A 7517-nucleotide genomic window follows, 5' to 3' on the forward strand; every position below is an offset into this window, starting at 1 on the left:
TGAACGGTGGGAGACACATGGCTCAAATACTTTCTCCCCCTCTGGCAGAGAGGTGGGATTGAACTTACCCACATTCCAGCTGAGTGCTTTAATGACTGGGCTACAAGTTATAAGATGGGCACCACCACCTCCTCCTCTGGACAGATGGTTGAATGGGACTCAAACTGTAGGAGTGCTGCCAGGACCAGGCCTCACATGGAAGAGCGCAGCTGGATATCGATCTCCCCCTCAGTCCATGACTCACTCTGGGGCTTAGGTGGGAGATCGATACCTACACGCCTAGAATGGGGCAGCAGTGTGCATGGCTGGAGGCAGAAACATAGATGCTGGGACACTTTTATCCTGATAACAGTCACTGAACCAGTTTAGGAGCCTACAGGGTTTGGCAGGAGTTTTGTGGGTTGCGGTAGAACCAAAGCTGGGACTTAGATGTCTCAGGCCATGTCTACACTGGCAAGTTAAAGTGCTCTAACTTGCTGACTCAGGGCTGTGAAATATCACACACACACACACACTCCCGAGTACAGCAAGTTTCAGTGCTAGTGTGGACAGGCCCCGAGAGCTGGGACAACCATGTTGCAGCTGCAGCAATCAGAGCCAGAAGGACCAGAAAAGCAGCCCAGAGTGCCGGAGGCAGAGCAGAAGCAGGGCTGAAGCCAGGTGCAGTGAGCAGCTGGGTAGAGTGAGGGGGGACCCTAGGTAGTAGATAGGTAGATGTCCCCAGCCAAGAGGCGTTGCAGGCCAGATTGTAACCCTGATGGGGAGGGGCTGACTCTGGGAAGAAGGGTCCTGCCACCTAGAGCCTGAAGGCGTATGGCCACTGTCAGATCAAGTGTCCAACCTGCAGCATCCCTGCAGCACAGCCACGGTCTGGGCAGGAGGCCTGGGACATGTGAGGAACAGACTGTGAACTGCCCTTACCTTCCAGAGATGCTGTTTGTGGTTCCCTCTATAGAGCAGGATGATGTGTTTTCCTTTAACCTTTCCCATTTTTTTCCTAATTTTTTAAAATTGATTGCGGTTTAATAAATTCTCTTTGCTTTTAACTGTAATGTAATGATGAGTGAGTCAGGGAAGCATCAAGTGCAGAGAGAGCACCACGCAGTGGGGACACCCCAGCCCCTGCCCTACGTGACCACAACAAAGTTGGGGGTTGAGCCCCCCAGGAATAGTGGGTGCAGCCTTGGTGGGGTTACAAGGATTCTGCCACACAGGAGAGTGGAAGGGGAGCCCTCCAGGTCAGGCAGGCATCTGGGTAAAGGAAGTGGTAGCAAGGGCACAGATCCTTTTGCTAGTCCATTTCACCGGGGTAGTGTATAAGCCAGGAAAGTTCCTCACAATAGCGGGACCATTCCGCCGCTTACACTTAGGAGAAGCAGCAATGGGAGGATGAGAGAAACAAACTATGGGTAGAGGGGTGGGGAAGGACGAGGTAACAGGAAATCTCTCCTACAGAGAGTCTTTCTTAATATGGCTGTGAGCTTTAGTAGCTGTTGATTCAGCAGCTTTGAGGTATCTGAACAAAAGCGGAAACAGAAGTGCAAGGGCTCAAATTAATTTGTATCTGGTCTCTTTAGAAAGCTCACAGTGTAGGACCCTGATCCTGCCAAGAGCCAATGTTTCCATCATGTCAAAGGATCTAATGTGTGTAAAGCTACTTTGCACTGAAGTCTTGGCAAGATCTGGGTCTAGGTTAGGAGAAGCTGCAATGGGAAAATGAGAGAAACAAATGGAGGTTGGGGGAGGGAGTGGATGGTCAGGGTGTGGAGGAGGATGAATGTTTCCCACAGATAATATTTCTCAGGATGGCTGTGAGGTTTAGTGGCTGTTGATTCAGCAGCTTTGAGGTATCTGAATGAAAGAGGAAACAGAAGTGCAAGGGCTCAGATTAATTTGTATCTGTTCTCTTCAGAAACATCTGAGTGTAATGTGCATCCCTCTGTAATAATTAGAACATTATTATGTTAGTTAATGGTGATGATACCATTGTAAATGTCATAGAATTAAATCTCATTGATCCTTTTATTCCCTCCAGACCTTCTGCCATGTGAAATGGAGAAGAATAGTGGGAGATGTCTGGCATGTGGCACCACATATGAAGGGTGGGGTTTCAGGGGGTGTTTTTATTTAAATTAAGAGAAAATTCTCATGGAAACATCTTCATTAAAGAAACGTGAATACCAACTGAAAGACACTAATAACCTGAAACACTGTCACCGACCAGCACCCAAACACCTTATCTCAGCCTAGATGAGTCCCAGATATTTATTAAAGTTCTCTGTATGTGTCTGTCCCTCTCTGTCTTTTTCTGGCTCATAAATAAACACTGTTATATCAATGAAAATATTCAAGGATATTTAAAGCTGAATCCAAGAATCACCTCCATGAGCATTGGTTTGGTTGTGGTGGCTTTCTTAGTAGAGACATATTATTAGGCTGGAAGATCAAGGAATTCCCAAGCATGTTTACCGCGGGGATCACATGGTCGCCAAAAGCTTTGGTGGTGTGATATAGTCACCACTGATGAACATAAACTGAATATCCAACCTGGCCAGATTAAGAACTAAGCAAGAGATTGATCTGGCTGATGCTCGGTTTGCAAGGATTTGCCAAGGCGATACGTCAGTTAAGAGTGGGGATGTCATTAGAAAGACGAAAGCATGAAATCCCATCTTCTCCCTCTCACCCGCCAGACATCCCACCAGCTGAATTGGAGAGAAAAAGGAGCTCGTCAGATCACACAGACATGGTGAGACTCCAGAGGGAGATTTTCTTTATAGGAAGAGAAAATTCCCATGGAAACATTGTCATGAACGTGTAGATAAAGTAACAAGTCAAACACCCCCTTCTAACAAGAAACACATCATGCACAGAGGAGGTCTCCAACTGCAGTCACATAAACAATCCTGACATCAACCTCATTACTCAGTTCATGCCCACGACAAGGAACAGAAACATTTTCATTGTCCAGCATCCAGGCACCCTTAACTCTGCCCAGGAATTCTATGAGGCTTTCACATGCCTGTTGGGTATTAAATCCAGAGGAACGAGTAGAGTGAGGGAGTCTTCCCGTGGTTCTTCTCCAGCGTCCCTCCTTTCCCTTGGGCTGGGCTTTTTTGTTGACCTTTCTCTTCATGCTGTTCACGTCTTCATGAGTTGGGGAACAGCTTTCCCTCCAATGCAGACACTGCCTCTCTTCTCTCTGGCCTGGGGAGGGGCTACCTCACACAATGCCACCTCCTCCTTCGTAGTCCATCTGCCTGGAATGGCTCCTCCTCAATGCCCAGGCTTTCTCAGAGATCCAGAGAGGCCTGGGCCACTTCCAGCTTTTGAGGCCCCTAGCCATAATAAAAGATTTTGTCAGGGACGAGAAGAGAAAGCATGATTATCAGCATCTTGTGGAATGTTACTCGGAATTTCAGAACAACTAATTTGAAGAAAGAATTGCATTTGCACAAGTTGTGAAACATAGAATTCCAAAAAATTAACAATTGTCTAAATTTTAGGCCTTCTTTGAGCTTGAGGCTCAGGCCAAATGGCCCTCCTGGCCCCTCCTCTGATTGGCCCTGCCAATGCAGCATCTTCCCCTTTTCACCCAGGACAAGGCAGGGAGGACCTGCTGTGGGGAGGGGGATTCCCACGTGGGTTAAATCTGTTTCCAGCCTCCTCTCAACTCCTCTCCTGCAGATTCAGTCTCTTTCCTCCATTTCTCTCTACTGATTGGTTTCTGGGAGTGAAACTGAGGAATCAGTCAAGTGCCCAGGAGCTCCCTGGGATCCAGGCCTGTCCCAGCTAGAACAGGGGCTGCTGGGGAGTGTGAGAAATGGTCCCAGCCTCCCCCAGGCTGAGCTCTGCCCCTAACGCTCTGATTGTCTCTTTCTCTCCCCAGCAAATGTGACTCTGGATCCAGACACGGCTCATCCCATTCCTAATTATCCACAGGAGGATACTGTCATTTAAAAAATGGCATTCACTCTAAACTCCGGGTTAGCCATGCAAAGGTATTATTATGATTCCTAATTATCCACAGGAGAATTTTATATTCTGATGAGAAGATGTAAAAGTAATTATTATTTTTGACATTTACTATAGTTCACAAAAAACACAAGAACAAGGGTCTCTTCCAAATCATTGCAGTATTCAGGTAATTTGGGGCACCTGGGTATTTTCATCTGCTAGTCTGACACTTCTATTTTAGCAGGAATGTGGCTGTTTCTTTAAGAGGAGACTAATCTGCCCACATCAGAACAGCTGAAATGATAACAACCTCTCATTTTCTCTAGTACAGGGATCGGTAACCAGGGGCGGCTCTAAACACCAGCGCGCCAAGCAGGCGCTTGGGGCGGCCGTTTCCCGGGGGGGCGGCATTTGGCTCCGGTTGAGCTCCCGCCGGCATGCCTGCGGCAGGTCCACCGGAGCCCGGGACAAGCGGACCTGCAGGCATGACTGCGGCGGGTCCCGTCTTCCCGCGGCTCCGGTTGAGCTCCCGCAGGCATGACTGCGGCAGGTCCGCTGGTCCCGGGCTCCGGTGGACCTGCCGCAGGCATGCCGGCGGGAGCTCCACCGGAGCTGCGGGAAGAGGGGACCCGCCGCGGGACCGGGGAAGGGCGGCGCAGCGCTCCGCGCTGCTTGGGGCAGCCTACTGTCTAGAGCCGCCCCTGTCGGTAACCTTCTGCATGCGGCTCACCAGGGTAAGCACTCTGGCTGGCCGGGCTGGTTTGTTTACCTGCCGCGTTGGCAGTTTCAGCCGATCGCGGCTCCCACTGGCCACGGGTTGCTGCTCCAGGCCAACGGGGGCTGTAGGAAGCGGCGCAGGATGAGGGATGTTCTGGCCGCTGCTTCCCGCAGCCCCCATTGGCCTGGAGTGGCAAACTTCAGCCAGTGGGAGGCGTGATCACCTGAACCTGCCAAAACAAACTGGCCCGGCCTGCCAGGGTGCTTACCCTGGCAAGCCGAATGCCAAAGGTTGCCAATCCCTGCTTTAGTACTTGCAGTTTCAAACTCAGCAGCGCTCAGCTGAAAGAAAGAACACATTTACCAGTTCAGAAGAAAAAGGATTTCTTAAAAAGCCTTTAAGGAAAGGCTACAATAAAACTCTGCAGGTGCATAGGGGAAGCTGCTGTTTTAGAGAATGTAGGGATAGTAAAAGAAAGTCTTTGAACGGTGAAAACGCCTGTAACAGCCAAGCCAGAGCAATAATCAGGCTAAAATAAATCCTTTAAATAAATTTATTGAGGGTAAGTAGCAGGCTATTTTAAAGGGCCATCTTATTGTTAAGGTGAATAGTAAGACAGCTCAAGTAGTAGAGTTGCTGGCACAATGCCTTCAGACCAGAATGGCCGTGGATTTCAATCCCATGGTAAAACATGGCCTGGCACCCTGTGCTAATGCTTGCACTGAAGGAGAGGTGCTGTTCCTCTTTTAGATCAAATATTAAATCTAATTCTTCAACTATTGGCTCCTGGCCAAATGGGAGTTAAAGGTTACACAGGAACCCATTTCAATACTGCTTACATTTAAAAGGAGAGTGATGTAATGTTAACAGTCATCAGACTCCATGAATTAAATATGTTTTAAGCACTCAGCCTGCCTACCTCTTAATGTGCAAAGTCCACATCAAGAAGCAGGATTTTGTTGTTGCTTTTGTTTTTAATGTGATGCTAATCCCAAATCCTTCAACTTTCTCAAACTACAAGACTTGTCAGTTTTAAGGTACTTTTCGCATTCACATGTTTATGTTAATTCTTTCATAAAATGCCACATTAATATAGTTACTAAGCTCAATGTTTAGCTTTTGGATCTATTCAATTATGCTGTTAAATAACACCTTTTGAAGCTTTTTATACTCTTGCTGTGTAGTCATATAGAAGTAAAGTGACAAGTTTATACAAAGTTTTAACTTTCCCTGTTATCATTAGTTGAGATAATGCAATATATTTTCAATTCCTTGCAGGTTCTCACCTCAGCCACTACTGGCAACCAGTGCACTTGTAGTGAAGGTGTTTGTTAATAATTCAAATGAAGTACTGAAGTTTGTTTGTGAAAATAAACTCACAGACAGTTTTCCAAACATTTTTATAGCTCTATGCATTCTTTTAACTTTGCCAGTTTCCATAGCTAGTGGGGAACGTAGCTTCTTAAAGTTAAAATTGATAGAAACATATCATTGTTCAACAATGGTGCAAGAGAGACTTGTTGGACTTGCTGCAATGTCAATAGAGCATGAAATAGCTGGAAAACTGGATCTAAAAGAACTAGTGCCTGAATTTTCAAAACTTAAAGCAAGAAAAGTCATGTTTTAAGAGCACAGAGTGTTTTTTATTCAGAGTGTTTTGTAAATATAGGTTAAAGTTAATTGAATAGTTTTCTTATTTCTTTCTATATTGGATGTGGTGATAATGGCAGTTAAAGCAGGATAGCGTAAGGGATGATTTTGGATTTGTAATCATAAAAATTATAATTAACATTTTTAATGCATTTTTTTTAAATTGGACTGAAATATAATCTAGCTGTCACGTACAAATCTATTCTGAAAATGTCATGTCTCTATTTGATCTCAGAAACATTGGTTGGACAGACGGATGGACGGACAAACTGAATAATTAAGCCTCTGTTTTAAAAAAAAAACACTTAAAAACATTGAAAGGAAAAAGGGCAGAATGTTTCCCAGTTTACAAAAAAACCTCATCCTAGATCTGCCCTTGGAGTCTGGGGGGGGGAGGGCACTGACTGCATGGTTTTCCTAGGGTGCCAGTTGCTAGCAGCTAGTCTAGGGGCGCTCCGGCCTTTTGGTAGCATTATCCAGTGGGGTCATCAGGGCTGGCTCCAGACACCAGCCTACCAAGCATGTGCTTGGGGCAGTACTTTGGGACAGGGCGGCGCTCGGCATTTGTTTTCATTTTTTTTGGTTTGGCCGGGCAGTGCTGGGGGGGAAGGGGCGGGATTTGGGCTGTGCGACTCGCCGCTGGGGTGGGGGTGGGGACTTGGGCGGTGTGGCGCTCGGGGAGGGGTTCGGTGGGGCAGCGCTCGTTGGGGTGGGGTGGCACTCTTTTTGTTTGCTTGGGGCGGCATAAATGTTAGAGCCGGCCCTGGTCAGAACTCAGGATTCCTTAATACTATTCTCTAATTTCTCTTTTCAGCTTCAGACTGAGTCTTGTCCATACAGATGGTCAGAGCTTCAGTCTTCTAATATGACAGTAATAAAAAATTAGGTTCACCCTAAATTCCAGTTTAGCACTGCAAAGGTATAATTAATATTATTTCTAACTATCCACTGGAGAATTTTTATTCTGGTAACATCATGTAAAAAGTAATTATTATTAGTGACAGTTCACACAAAAGCAAGAACAAGTCTCTTCAAAATCACTCTTGTATTCAGGGCATTTGGAGTGCTGGAATATTTGAATCTTCTGGTACTGACAGTTCTACCTCAGCAGCAATGTGACTGTTTCTTTAAGGGGAGAGTCTAAATTACACAGAGCGTTTGAAATTACCCCATTTACAAAATCCCCTGTTAC

Source organism: Mauremys reevesii, linkage group 15 (assembly GCF_016161935.1).
Source record: "Mauremys reevesii isolate NIE-2019 linkage group 15, ASM1616193v1, whole genome shotgun sequence".
Lineage (NCBI taxonomy): Eukaryota > Metazoa > Chordata > Testudines > Geoemydidae > Mauremys > Mauremys reevesii.